Below are 15,681 nucleotides of genomic sequence, written 5' to 3'. Positions count from 1 at the left end.
GCGAGTCATACACTTGTGTATAGTTACAAATGCCATATCATATCATATCATATCATATCATACGGCACTGGAAGCATGGCTGGCAGTACACGAATCCCATAATGGGAGAGGGCACCATGCTGACATCCATGTCACTAGCGAGCCCTGGGGATTGGCGAGACCTTTCCTCATTTGCTAATCTCCAGGCTACCTGGATTTTCAGAGCCATACCAGCCCGGACATTCGCTGACTGGAGGGTGCCACGTCACATTCAATGAGATATAGTTAAGCCCTTCTTATTCAACTTCCCTGCCTTTCTTATCCACAAATCACTACTTGAATCCAGCTTATGTGAGAACAAAGGTTTCATATACTCTGTCAGAGTATTCTAATGTGTCTTTCTAAACTCCAAATTATTGCAAAAATAGGAGAGGTGCAATCCCTCGGTTGCTAAATATAAATAATAATGAACGGACTTTATATTTACAATAATTTTAAGATCGTCATATAAGGATGAACACGGTTATATGTCTTGAGGAAGGCCTATGGTGATTGATGAATGAGTGGCCGAAACACTTAGACCGTATTTTGATGATTCCCATTCAGTTTAGGGATATGCTCATTCCCGGAGATCATCTGGGTGTTGGGCCATATATGGGGTAATAAAATGAAGTAAAACACATTTATATGAAGGGATTTATTGTGTGTGCACACATTGATGTGTTCCTGTTTTTAGATTGTATTGGTAAGATCCTATTTGAAAATAGAGATATAATTTATTTTCATGACAGACGAGGGGTTTCGTTTGAGGAGATGCATACATTATCAAATGAAAAGCAACAAATAAACATTAGCCTAAATGACTGAGGTACTCATGCAATGCAATTATGGTACCCAGAAACACCAAATAATCATGTGTCTGAGTTAACAAATATTTCTCTCTCATTTTATTTGTCTGATAAACAGTAAAAATGAACCCTTTAATTGGGGAGAGTGGCTGGCTTCAGTGGGTTGACGCTGTTACTGGAACACATTTCTTTTTTAATGTTCAATGATCGGAAAAGCATGCTTTGGAATGTTCTGAAGATTAACACCTGTGCTACAATGGTTCCAGCAAATGGCATATGAAAAATAGCGCTCTGGGGACATTTCTGGATCATGGGACATTGCCGGTTTTCATATTTTAATACCGGATAACAGTTCCCTGAACTGTATGCATGTCGGCCTAGAGCAGGTGAGCAGGCAATGCAGCAGGTATGTTATCATCCAATCAGCCTCTCCGTCTACTCCCTCACCTACACTGCAGACACTGGCCATCCTCCAGAGGCCCCAAGCCCTGCGATATGCATCATTCATTTGTAAGTATGTACATACACACACATACATACACACATGACACATACATCCCGTCACACACATACAAACTCTCACTAACATATGCTTGCTCCCTCATTAAAAAAAATATTTCTCACAAATAAATTCACACAAAAATGCACACACAAATGCATACACAATATTTGGAACACTTATTTTTGGCCCGGGGTTGGGACATCTACCTCAGGCAAGGAGACTCCCTGCAGTCACCGGCAGCCGCAAGCTGGCAGTGGTCAGCAATCTCTGTACCCCTCTCTTTTTCTCTGCTCTGGAATTAGGTTTTGTTGTGGATCAGCATTCAGTCAGGCTATTCTTGAAAGGGTGGATTTTCCAGTGCCCATGAAGAAGTCTTTGAGTCAGGCAGATTTCTGAAATGTCTTTCATGGGGCTAGGGTGAGTTAGGGCCTGGGTATTTGTATTAGTATTTTTACTTGTGTTTTATAATGTAAACCTAGCTGAGGAGAACTAAAGCAGTGAACAAGATGGGTACATATACAAGACAATCTCAGATTGATGTTAATCTGGGGCCTCATTATAAGTTTGGCAGTTGCCTTGCAGATAAAACCGGCAGGCTGCTGCCAAACTTCTGAAATTTTCCTGCGCCCGTGAATGGACAATTAACGGGTCATTGCAGCCCCGCCGGACCCGATATTTGCCCATTTGCGGGCAGCGTTAAAAAATGCTCCCCTTTCCCATTGAGCCTATAGGGCTGAATGGGAATGGGGAGGTCGGATGCACCAGCACCATTCAGAATGGTGCCGGTGCCTCCGACATGCTCTGCTCGCGGGTGCCGGTACGCCCACCAGGCCAGTCCTTGCGGGCGGGAAGACACCCACGAGCAGAACTCGTAGTTTGCCAGTCCGGTAACAACGGTACCAGCAAGCTTAAGCTTGCCGGTATCATTGTTACCGGACCGGCAAACTTATAATGAGGCCCAGAGTCTTACATTCCTTTCTGAACTTCATGAGCATTGGAGTGGTTCTGATCACAGCCAGAATGGCATTGCAGTACATTGGGACATAGCAGGAGAAAGATTGTTTCATGGACTTCTCCCTGCATGCCAATTTAATTTCAAGCCTTGTGATGGTGTGGCTCTTTGAGGAGCGCATGGCATCAGTGGTGGTAGGTTTTGCAGAAATCTAGGTAGTTGCGTGGGCGGTAGCATCCTTGTATGTGAAGAGAGACCTGTCCAGGATAGGTAGCAGGCTTAGGTCACGCAAAATGGGAGTGATGTGGTAATATTTCTTGGAACTGGTTAGGAGGCATGCTGCAGCATGATGGAACACCTCGGGAGGGCAAAGTGTATGGCAAAGAAGGAGAATTTCCCCAATCAATGTGCACAGTAACATAAATCATGAGGGCCTCTCCCATGGTCCTGAAGTCCTATGGTGGGAGGAAGGGCATAATCCTGCAGGAACGTGCAACCTGATTCCAAGTGGTCTGAGCACTTCTGTTACTATGCTGTTGCAAATAAATGTTACTGACTATGATGAAACAGAGGGATTTGGCAGAGAGGATGAGTTGAGGAGTGAGCTCATCGAAATGCATGTCTTTCAGATTTCCTTGGATGATTTCCTGTTTGGATTGATGACTGAGGAGACCAAATTCTGTTTTGCTTGGGCTGAGCTTTAGGTATATACCTGTCATCTGTCATGCCTGCATCATATGGATTGCTTCATACTCCAACCCGCTCCCGCTTACCGGCGCCTGTGGCCTTCAGAACGGCTAGACCATTCTACACGTTGTGGAAACTATCTGGAAGGCGCCGTTAAAATCAGCGGTTGCTATCATACTGTTTACACATTTTCACTTCCTGGTTACTAGCCCAGGTCACATGACCAATGCTTCGTCATCACGTTGGTCAGGCGTTTGTCAGCTGACTCTATTTAGCTATGCGAGTTCCGAGCACAGACGCTTCTGATTGCGTTTACGTACTCTAAAGTTCCGAAGACTTCCCCTGCTGTTATGAGCAGACGCTCCTGCTGTTCCTTTGTCATCAAGGTGATTGTTTCCAGCAAATCTTCCATCTCGCCCTGATATTCCGCTCTGTTCCGTACAGAGTTTCTATCGGGTTGCCTGCGAGGCCCATTCTAACTTTTCGCTCCCCGCAGAGCTTCCATTCCTGCCTTGGTTCCACCCACAGACTCTCGTCAACCTTCCGCTCCCTGCGGATCCTCCAGTCTGCCGCGTTCTACACGGACTCTCAACAATCTCCCGCTCCCGGCGGAGCCTCCAGTCTACCGCATTCCACATCGGACTCACACTTACCTCGCGCTCCCTGCGGAGCCTCCAGTCTGCCGTTTCATCTACTCGGTTTCTATTAATCCTTCCTCTCCGAGTTTCATGGATTCTCACTGGGCCTCTCCCACGATTTCAACTTCATAGGATTCTTCAGTTTGGATCAAGGACCCAATTCCTCCAAGTGCACTGAACTTTGGACGCTTTCCGGGGTGCACCAACTCGGATCTAGTGCGACCCTCGTTTCGTACGGGTTAGTCTCCTCACTTACCCTTCCTGTCGTTGTTTTCCTAGATTCTCTTCTCATCTCTGGACTCCCGCAAACTTCCTTGGACTTCATCAAACTTCCCCGAGACTTCCAGTTGGCTCATTGCAGGTTAGTGCATTATAGTTAGGTTTTATTCATTACCTCTCTTTCAAAATACCATTCTGATAGTTTTTTTATCTCATCTGCAGCCTGGTGCTACTTGTTTCACTCTCGCCCTTCCCTCTAATAACTCTCTCTGACTGCTGACTAAATCCGGTCAAAGAGTGGCATTAGTTAGAAGGTTTTTATTGACTGCACTACGTTCCACTTCGCTCTCCACCCAGTTGGGAAAAGACACCAAGTGTATCCTTTGCTACAAGTTTGTATCCTTTTCGAAGAATCCAATACCTTGTAAAGTATATCCTGTGAATCTGAAATCTGTGTCATAAATCTGTGTCTTAACATCATCCCCATTTGAATGCTGGCAAGGCGTTTCCAGAGGCATTTGATGTTGTGCGAGCAATTCATTCTGATTTACAGTGGAGTTTTATCCATGTATCAGTGTAGTGAGATGTTTGGAATATCAAGGAGAGAACCTAAAGGGTCCAGGTACAGACTGAAAATCACTGGGGAGAGTATTGAGCCCTGTGGAACTCTGCAGACAAGATGGCGGCAGTATGAAGTAAACCGTTTTCCCAAACAGCTTCGTGTCTGTCTGATAGGGAAGAAGAGATCACATTGAAAACCATGCTTGAGAAGCACATTCTTTGTACAAGGAGGCTGATCCTATTGTGGTGGTCGACTGTATTCAAAGCAGCAGAAAGGTCCAGAAGGCAAAAGTCCACTTTTTCCATGATATTGATAGCCTTATCAATAACTTGGTTAGTATATTTATTCCTATGATGCATTCGGGACATACCCCAACTTGGTAACACTGTAGAAGGCTTTGGTGGCTGATCTGCTCAAGGAGCTGATTGGATACTGCCTTTACAATGATTCTACCAATTAATGAGGGGCTTGTCATTGGCCAGTAGATGATGCGGTCCTCTGGGTCCAGGCTGGACTTATAAAGGAGCAGGCAGAGCAGACCTTTTTTTAGCAATTTAGGAAGGTTCCTTGACTGAGTACATTAACTAATTGAAGGAGAGCATTGAGGGCAGGCACTGTGATTTGAGGTGTCACTCAAAGAGGTTGGTTTTAGTGAGGTAAGATTTATGGCAAGAGCCTTGGGAATAAAGGGGAGTGCAGTCCAGGTTGGGATATGCTAGGTGGGATTGTTATTGATAGATCTACTGATTTAGATCCATCAGTGTGTTGTCTAATTGTGTTTCTGGGGCTCAAGGAAAATGTTGGCTGTGTGTGTGTCATCAGAGGCTGACGAAAAAAGGTCATTGATATCATCCATGAATGGACCACACCTGTCAGCTGGTCTTAAGATGAGGTGAAAAGTGGTGGACTCCTTCGTGATAGCTTGACATTTAAGGATCTCTAATTATTTAACTGCCATATTATTATACTCCTTATTTTGTATTTTCACCCTGACATCTAATTCATAACAACAAATACAACAAATGGCATAACATTTCTCTTGATTACCACTTTCTTCATTACTTTATAATCTTAATCTTTATAATCTTAAAGTCTGCATGTGCTAATAAATAGAATAAAATACTATCATTGTCCGTTATTACACTGACATTGCACCTTCCAAAATAGACATTTGAGTTCCGGTCTCACGTAGGTCAAACTACTACTACCTTAGATTTATCAGAGTTTTAAAGTTCTGTAGTGATAGCCTTCCAGGTATGTACTGTATGTTTCTCCATGTACTAATCTAATTAGGGTTATAAATCTCCCTGGGAACATCAATTAACAGAGAGCATGCAATATCCCAAAGAGTCATTATGGAAGTCATTAAAGCAGGCAAGGTACCTGCTATGCATCTGCTGCAATACATTGCTGTCTTCACTATACCTACACCATGCACAAAACCCCCAACAAGTTCTAAGCGTTTATTTCCAAGAAGCGGACATTGGGTGGTGCTATGCCTGAGTGTTTCCAATTCATATTTTTCCTGCACAAACGACAGGTTCTCTCATCTTGCGGGATGTTTAATCAGGCCCCAATGACTACCAGGCATGGTAGCTGGTTGAATCTTGCCAGCATAAATAGACGCCAGATTCTCAGACTAGGACATCTCCATAGGTATGGTTGGGGCTTAGTAAGAATGTATGTAAATTCAACTTTTTCCTTTGTAAATTGAAAGCATTTTAGTAAGTCTATTAAGCTTAGTAAGTTTAGTTTAGTAAGTTTTGTAAGTTTAGTAAGCTTTTTGTGCAAAAATCCCAATTGAGGGCCTTGATACGGAGTTGAGAGATACGTTTGTGTAGCTCTAAGGTCCAATCTGTGGTCCATTCAATTTCCACTGAAAAGGCCAAACAGGAATTTCTAAACACCTTAAGCGCTTTGTTGTTACCTTCACACAGCTCTTGTCCCAAAAGCTTATACATTGGGATTGTGGATTGCTTGGTGATTTTTAGTCACATGGTCAGTCTTCTAATATTAAGCATAATATGAAGAGATGCTAGACCTAATTCTAGCATTAACATGCATACAGGAATGGAGTTAGGTAAACCTAGCATACGCTGCAGTTTAACTGCCTCCAGCCAATGAAGGCACTTATGGCTAATGGCAGGACAATTCTCAAGGCTTTATAGGGCAGTAGGCACAATACTTTTCTTATAAACCGTGATCAATCCTGCAATGCTGTAACCATTATTTGACACAGTGAAGTTCATAATGGAGCCTAGCTTTCTATAGGCTGTTCAATACTATCCAAGGGATGCTGTTCAGATCTTTTCCTAGTTACCCAAAAATCCCAAGTAATTATATGTCGAGGCTAGATCTATCGAAGTGTTCTCCACATTAAGGGCCTTGAAAGGGGAATGCCTCTTCACATCAATATACATGACACAGGTTGTCTTAATGTTAATCATCAGGTTGTTCGCCCTGTAGTAATTCATAAGAGTTTTCATTGTTTTTTGGAGTCCTACCAGAGTGTGATCCATAACAATTATGTCATCCATATAGATAAGAACGGACAGATGATAACTGCCCCCTTTTGGAGGAAAGTTGCCGATCTTGAAAAGGTCATTTTGGGGGTCAGCCAAATAAAGTTTAAAAAGCGGGGACCATGACACACTCCTGCTTTAAACCCGTCTTCATTTTTACAAGGTTGGTGAAATGTCCCATCCCATACAACCGGACCCGTGAAGCTGTATCAGAGTGAAGCTGGTTCAGAATATTGATTCTCAAACTTTTGCCACAATTTAGTCCTATTTACACCATTGAAATCTCAGCTCAAATCAATGAAGGGTACGTACAGTGGAGGGCCCCGACCCTCTTTTGCTTAATTGGTAAGGGTCCTCAAGATGAATCTGTCATGAGCAGTCGCACAATGGCTACGAAAAGTCATTTGAGTCACATGTAAAATGTCGGCCTCCCATACTCATGTTTTCAGTGTTCTAAGTAATACTGAGGCAAAGACCTTGCTGGACACATCAAGCATAGCAAGCAGCCTGTAGTTAGAAGGATTCACTTAAGCCCCAGCCTGGAAGACCAGAATCAAGAGGGAATGTTTCCAAGAATAGGGAATTATTTGTCTCTATAATAAATGTAAAATAATGGTATGATACACTCACCCACCTGGCAGAGCTTTCTTTCATTATAATTTTGGTTAAACAATCATGACCGGGGGTTCAAAACATTTAAGATCTTCTATCAAAACTTGAATGTCTTCCACAGAAATTGACTCAAATCGTATGGATTCCAGGGAGCAGTGTATTGTGTCTCCTCACTAGAGCAGTACATTGCAGATGCATAGGCCTCCCATCTGTCACTAGATATAATATTAATTAATGACATATCGGATCTAGACACACTCCTATTTACCAAGGAACAAAATGTTTTTAGATCTTTTGCAGCAAGAATTTCAGCATTTTTTTGTTTCTGTCCGATGCATGATGTTCCTTTAGCCAGTTTTTGCAGCTTCATTTAATTTTTTAATCTGTTTGTATCCTGTCTCAGTGGGGGTTGCCAGGCTTTTTGTTGGCTATTTCATTGTCATAGGAGTCGCACCCTGTTCTCGGTTCCCATCCTGGTCTTTCTTTGCCCCATCTATTCATCACTATCATTATCTAGTCATCAAACTCTGCTTGAGATGTGGGGCATGCATCCCTTGTGCTCGAATTCCAATCGAAGGTCTGAATGGCATGTCTGGAACAATAAAGGCGATTGTCCTGGTTATTTAAAGTGAGCATCCCTTCCGTTTGTACTTTAGGAGCAGCTTTTACAATTTCAACTGCCATTTTTAAAATAGCATGATCACTATAATCAGTGGCCTGTATACTTATTGTGCCTACTCGTAATTGGGTACATCTATTAACATATAGTCGAGGATAGTCCCCTTGCCCCTCATGTGTCATGTCGAGTCACCCGCGGTATCCCCCCTTGCAGGGCCGTTTACCATAACCATCCTCTGTTCTGCCGTGTGTTTCAATAATATCCAACCCAAGATATTTTATTTACAAGTAATTTGGCCTCAGTTATCACTTCTTGAAGGTGACTATAAAATTAATTGTCATAAGGGTAGCCGCATTAAACATAGAAATCACCTCAATTGTCAATTTATTGGGGTTGTCATGACTGTTAGTATTTATTACCTCAGTAATCGTGACCAGTGTGTCTTGGGGATAAACTCCTCCAGGCAGATTGCATATGTCTATTGCCAGTATCTGCTTTCCCCTATTTAGATAAATGATCACAGACATAATGTATGACATGTGTTGCAACATTTTGATTTCCTAAAAGGGAAATTATTTTTTTATTCCTATAATTAGTCCCCTTATGGGGCAGCATTTAAGCCCTTAAGCGGCACCACTAACTGTGGCACTATAACCATCTAACAAAAAACATAGACCACAGGCCCATTTCTTGGACAGAGAAAATATCAACATGTTTCATCATCAGTTTTATGTAAGACTGACACACCTCCCCTGGTCTTCCCTGTCTGGTCAGAATTTTGGATGCCATATCCGGGTGTGATGAAGATATTCAAAACATAGGAGAAGATGGGCGAGAGTCCTTTTCAATGATGAAAATGCCATCAAGCGTTTGTGTGGTGATAAAACCTGCAATGTTGACTGCCTGGGGTATGTTGAGTGAGTGTTGATTAGTTTTAAGGAACATGAGCAGAGTGTGGTAGGTGGGGTGTGGTGATGGTAATAACATATTAATTGAATGATCAGCGATGTTACGCATTTTTGAGGGTGTGAGCTTTAATGGGCATAGGGATTGCCTATGGTTACAAGAGACACATGGTGATGTCTTAGTGGTGTCTGAAGGGCAAGGGGTCTGGCACAGGGCCCTGGCAAATCCCTAACAGACACAAACAGACAATGCCCTTTCCATTGTACATCCTTAGCAGAGGATGGCAGTAATGAGGACACGTAGAGAGTGCAGTTGAAGTAGGTGGAGAGAACAAATGGGCTGCAGTAGTTGGCAGGACCTTGGTCATGTTACTTTGGCTGGAGCAGTGGACAGGTGACCTAGATCTACTTGCACTAGTTGACTGAATACAAAAGAATGAACGGCTGGAAATGAGCTAAAGAAGTGAAAGTAAGGGCCAGAGCTAAGAAAATGAGTCACAGAAAGGGCATCAAAAGATTAGCACTCATTAACAGGTGGTTGGGGCAGATGCCAGGTGACCTAGATCCACTTTAATCAGGTGACCAACTGCAAAAGAATACAAGACTGGAGCACCACTTAAGAAAGTAAAGAAAGGGGTGGGAGTAAGAAAAAGAACACCAAAAAGGGCAGCAAAATATTAACTGTTATTAGAAGGTTGGTGGGACAGAGTTCGGAGAACCTAGATCCACTTGCACCAGCTAAACAACTGCAAAAGCAAAATAAAAAAAGTCTGAAAGGCAGCTTAAGAAGAGAAAGACAGGGGTTTGGCTATGAAATAGGGTGCCACAAAGGACAGCTAAGGAATAATAGTAGAAGTGAGGCGAGCAATTGTGCAGTCCGCAGTGACAAGCCCGTAATACTGTTTGTTCTTCCTCCCACTGTGCAGATTGAACTTGGCGGCTTCTCCACCACAATCTCCATTACCTAGCGCAGCTGCGAAGCAGGCTGCGAAGTGAGGCAAGCAAGTGTTTAGTCCGAAGGCAGCTGTCGGCGTGAGGTGGGGTGTGGCTTAATTGCTTCTCCAGTTCAGCCAGGCTTAACGTGGCCAAGTGCGTTGTGCCATCATTTCAGCAAGTCTTCCTGCTGCTTTTTGATTTTACTCTGCTCTACTCTGTCTGTGGTAACCGAACAGCTTAACAACAGTCAGCAGAATCATGTGCTCTGCTGATACTGTTTATTGTACTAATTCTTCTGGGCTTTTCTTTATGTCATTGATTGTGAAACACTGCTAAACCGCTGACTGCTTCGATTGTTTTTTGAGAATTGTCATTACAGTAATTAAGAGCGGTTGGTGTCGGACACACTGTTGCTTCTAATACTCAAGCAACCTAGCAGAAAACTGGACAATTGCAAGAAACAGAGACTGCAGGGAGTTTCTTCCCTTTGATCTGTTTCAACTGACACATTATATCACCCTAGCGATTTACTTTGAGAGAGTGAAAGCGTGTAAGTAATAAAGTAATACAGCAACAGAGACTGCGGGGACCTCTGCCTTTGATCTGCTGCAACTGGCACAATCTATCATCTTAATGATCTACCTTGCGAGAGAGAAACCAAGAAAGTAATAAAGTAATACAGTAAAACGCATTGCCCACTGCACTGAGAGCTAACCTACCCTACTCTAACTTCAGATGTAAGGTAAAAAATTGGCTCTGGTCCAACGACAACTAATTCTCGTGGTACCTAACGGCCACGATACCCTTGTAACCCAGTCTAAGATGATTCTGCTCTCACCCTTTTACCTTGTACACTCTCTCAATACTGTAACATGTTAGTTGTTCATCCCAACTGCTTGCATTGACATGTATGTACCGTATTGATATGTTTTTGTATACTCTGTATGCAACCTAAGCTTAAGTAATCCTGTACCTGCTGCGCCCGGCTACCCCTGGGTATGTGCGCATTATCAAATAATAAACATAAACAGCAACAGAGCCTGCAGGGACTTCTCCCTTTGATCTGTTGCAACATTACAGGAGCAGCATCTTACACTTTTGCTTCAAAGCAATCCGTGCTCCATTTTCTTTACAAACTAAACAACCATAGCATTTGTCAACTATTTGTTAACTATTAACTATTTAATAACTTTTAAGCTATCTGAATCCGGTGATCTTAATTCCTTAACTTTCTACTGGTCAGTCATTGGTGTAGTGAACTGGTTGTTAAGCAGCTGTGGTCTGGGTTAGAGAGCCAATCAGGCATTCGAGTGTCTGAGGAGGCAACCAGCGTAACTGGTAATGGGTCCTCACATCAGGAAGATGTTTTGGTTGCGGCTCTAATGCACAATCTGGGTAATGAGCGCCTTCTTGAGGCGCTCCCTCACCTTGGCCCCAATAACAATCGACAAGGGGAATGCCGGCGGAAGGGAATGTGCTCATCTACAGATGGGCCTTCAACTCTGGCTCCCCCTGGCTACTGGCGGTCCCCACTTCCTGGGCAAAAAATAATAGATTATGTTCTCGAGAATGAACAGAGCAAGTACTGAATTGAAAATTGTTGCTCCAATTAGAGGGTCAGCTATTTTGAACTACTCACTTGTGATAAATAAAAGTGACAACATTGATAAGAATATAACGAGTAACAAGACTGATAAGACTGTTTGGAACGTTGGAAAAGCTTTGAATGTTTGGAATGAGGTGAATGATTTAAGCATGGTTGCATATGTTGATTCAGTATTGCATTGAAAACCGAGGAAATATTGGCAACTATGAGGACCATGAAGAGGACTTAAAGTTGGAGGGTGCAACCCAACAAACATGCAATGCTTCCATTGCTGGGTCACCAACGGATTTGAATTAAATTAATGCAGACTTATCCATCAGAGGGAAGCGATATAATGTCCGGAAGGGAGGTGGTCCCTGTTTCTCCATTGCTGTCAGTTGGCGAGGCAGAGGAGTCAAATATGCAACCCACCCCAAGGGAGGTGATTGAACTTATTTGCTTAACCCGTCTAACTGTCTCTGCCCTTAACATGGTTCTGAGCTCATTGTCAACCTGTATGACAACATATGGAGTGAGGTAAAAGCTCACACTCTAATTTTGTTATGAATTAATGTGAATATGGAAGAGATGGATGACCAATTAAGTGATTTCCAGGGCGGTGTACCAAAGGGAAGGGCATACAATTCTGGTGATTTCGAACATCCTGCCCTTAGCTCAGTGATGATATAGAGGTCAATGAGTATGCTCCTGTTGGTTTTGGGTGTTCGGACTATCTATCTAACTATCGACCATGATATTACGGAGGACAGCACACCTATTGAATTGGATGACAATGTAGCCACTGATGTAATTACTGAATGTGCTGTGGCAAAGACACAATTAACAAACGGTGAGGGTAGCCTACTCAGCTCTGTATCAGAACAAGGGAAAAAGTCTAAAAATCTAAAAATCCCGAAAAAGAGAAACGACTTGGCCCTGAAAATTCCTGTGTAATCTAAAAAGGGAAAAAGTCTAAAAATCTAAAAATCCCGAAAAAGAGAAACGCTTTGGCCCTGAAAATTCCTGTGTAATCTAACAATAGTGGAGTCTCTGGGCCAAGACTGAAACTTCAAGAGGCAGGCTCCCAAAGTTATGACCCCAATAGCAGAAGTAATTGGGGAGATGGATTGTGAACCACTTGCACAGCCCATTATTTCATCTTTTGAAACTATGCAAATTGGGACACAAATCCCATTTCCAGTGGGACTTTTAATAACTATCTTAAATTATCACTCTACTTCCGATATGGACTAGGCTCTAATCTTATCAAATATACAGGACCCGGTTTTCCTTTCAAGCCAGACATTACAGCTTTCTGGCCCAGGAACATTAGAGGGGTCAGATGTTAAAAGCTTGGTTTCAAGTCATTGTCCCATCTCTCAGGTTGTATTATAGCATTTTTGAATAGTCCATCTATAATATTGGTCCCAGAGAGGACTCACAATTCTCCCAGCTCATTGAAGAATATACATTTGCATCACCATAATATTGATCACAATTTTGCTGAAACAGGGAAAATTTGGATACATCATATAGTTGTGAACGAGTATGAGCAGACATGTCCTCATGTGCCCATGTTTCGTACATCAAGTAATGAAGTAGACTGTATGTTGGGTAGGTTGTATGCCCCTAAAATGGTGATGCTATGTGACCCAATGTGAATGCTAGGGTTAGCACCAAACCAGATAAGGGCTTCTACAAATGTAATAATAAAGAACTAGTGTTAGCAGTTTGCTGAAAGGTCCTACTAGAAACGGACCACACAGTATTCTGAGACAAGCAAGCAATATTTATGTAGGTTTAGAACGTAGGAAGGATAAACATCCTCTATCCATCAACAATGTCCATCCATCGTCATGTTCCAGCAGAGTACCTCAAAATAAGTCTGTACAGGCACATAAATTAAAGATGACAAGCTTGCTGTGTGGGATTTATCCAATATGTTTAAATTGTGTTGATGTCTTAACTATTTTTTGTGAGATTCCGTCTCTCAGTTGACTGTCCTCTGTTGATATGGACAGGGGTGAGTTTTGGGATCGAAAGATCATGGATAGTTTTTGGCATTTGATTTGGTACTCTCTGAACCAGAGATATTAAACAATCTTGGCTTTGACATCATATGATTTGCAGAACAAGTCATTGGCCATAAAAGTGGGCCCGACAGGAATGATTATAAAACCACCCTGAATTTAGTGGGTCAGTGCCCAAGAGTAGTAAGTAAGTGGCACCCAATAATGATGCAATGAATACCAACTGGGCTGCCATTACATCTGTACTCTGAGAAAGAGCTGCACCGTGAATGCCCTGACAGTGACCACTAAATAGCAAATCTGACATAGCGATTATTTCATGGAACTCCAGGGGTTACCAGCATCAATTTACAATTGTTCAACTTTCTGTTTACCAATGTTCAACCGAAGTTTCTGACTGACTGCAAATGTTTGATGTTAATAGAGTTGTTTATTAAATCCACCAGTGATTGACGGATTCCAAGTCTTCTTTCAATCAGCTAAGTCAAGCAGGGGTGGTAGACCCTCAGGTGGCCTCATTACAGCATTTAAATCAACACCTTTGAGAAATTGAATATTAGTTGTGAAACAATAAATACAGACTGGGTGATGCCAATTGAGCAAGAAACTGGATCTTATCAAAAAGAGCAAAATAACAAGAGCTCTTGGTCCTAATGGACTGACTAATACTGCTTTTAAGGCTTATCCAAGTAACTGGACAAAGGTCTTATCTCTCTTATTTAAAAATATTGTTTCAACAGGCTAATTTCCAGAATCTTAGCAATTGGGCAACGTGATCCCATTCACAAGTGTGGTCTCAGATCTGAGCCGAAGAATTATCGGCCTATTTCATTGATTGATGCTGACTGTAAAATGTTTGCGTCTGTGGTTGTTAGGAAGAATTCTCTGTTTAGGCTGAATTTCCTAACCTAGTGAGTCCCCCACCAGCTTTGCTGGATTTTGTGGGGTTTATTGTTTTCTCCTGCCAAGAGTGAGACTCTTTTACCCTCACTCTTGGACATGACTTGAGAGTGTTCTCTGTGACTTGCTATGTGCTTATGGGCTAGGGGGTAATTTTCCCCATAGGCCATCATTGGTTTTTGAATGTGTGTTACACAGCACCCTCAGTGCAGTAGCACAGGGGTGTCCTAGAGACCCCCAAACATAGACTCCACACCCTGGGACTGACTACTGTCTCCCTGGGTCGGTAAAGTTACCATTGACTTTACTAGTCTTAATTTAGGAACTTAACCAGTAAAAACCATCTTACTGTGGAAGTACTGGTAGGGGCAATTAGATTGCCCCTGGGTCGTTTGTCGAGGGGGTACTGTCCCGTCCCCCCTCGCCGAGTTCTGGCTGGTGGCAGTGGATACCACGGAAATATTCCACCGGAATATTTCCCAATGGGATTTCCCATTGGTTTTTGATGCACCACTTTTTGGTGCAATGTTAAAGATACCGCCGGTTTATTTATTTAATATAAATTCACCGGTTGGGATCTTTTGCCAGAACTCGCCGCCAAAATGGCGTCTAGGTTCACTTCAGTAACCCTGAACCCGAGTCGAGCCTTTGTTCCACTTTTTGGCGGGCTTCTGCACAGAAGCCCTCCAAAGTGGTGCCATTCTGTCTGGGTACCACAGGGGGTGCGGGAGGGGGTTTAGGCACCCTGGACCGAGTTGCCTTGCCAACTCAGGTCGCACTCTAGTGTGATTGGCCCAAGTGGTGAGCGACCCCGCTCACCACTTAGCATGTTTGAGTGACAGCTAGGCTGTATGAATGGGGGTTTGCTGCATAAAAGCAGGGTTTTTGGGACTGGTCCTTCAGAAGTCGCCACAGGACCTAAGAAGCCGAAGAGGGAGAAGCCGAGCCGACCTGCCAAGACGACACCACCGGTGAAGCCCTGCAGAATCGTCTCACCACTTTTCCCGACGACAGAGGAGATCTCCCGCCGGAGAGTCTTCTTCCCTTAACTGGTGGGGACAACCAGTTGCTGCCTTCTTTTCGCCGTCCCGAAGCATCTCGTGGCCGCCTTGCCTGTGCCAAGCACCCCGGCAACCGGGATACCACTTTTTACCTTAACCGCGAAAGAGGGGTAAAAATTCTTTG

The sequence above is a fragment of the Ambystoma mexicanum genome, chromosome 1q (assembly GCF_040938575.1).
Source record: "Ambystoma mexicanum isolate Mex_15411 chromosome 1q, UKY_AmexF1_1, whole genome shotgun sequence".
Taxonomy (NCBI): domain Eukaryota; kingdom Metazoa; phylum Chordata; class Amphibia; order Caudata; family Ambystomatidae; genus Ambystoma; species Ambystoma mexicanum.
This window is presented reverse-complemented; position numbering follows the sequence as displayed.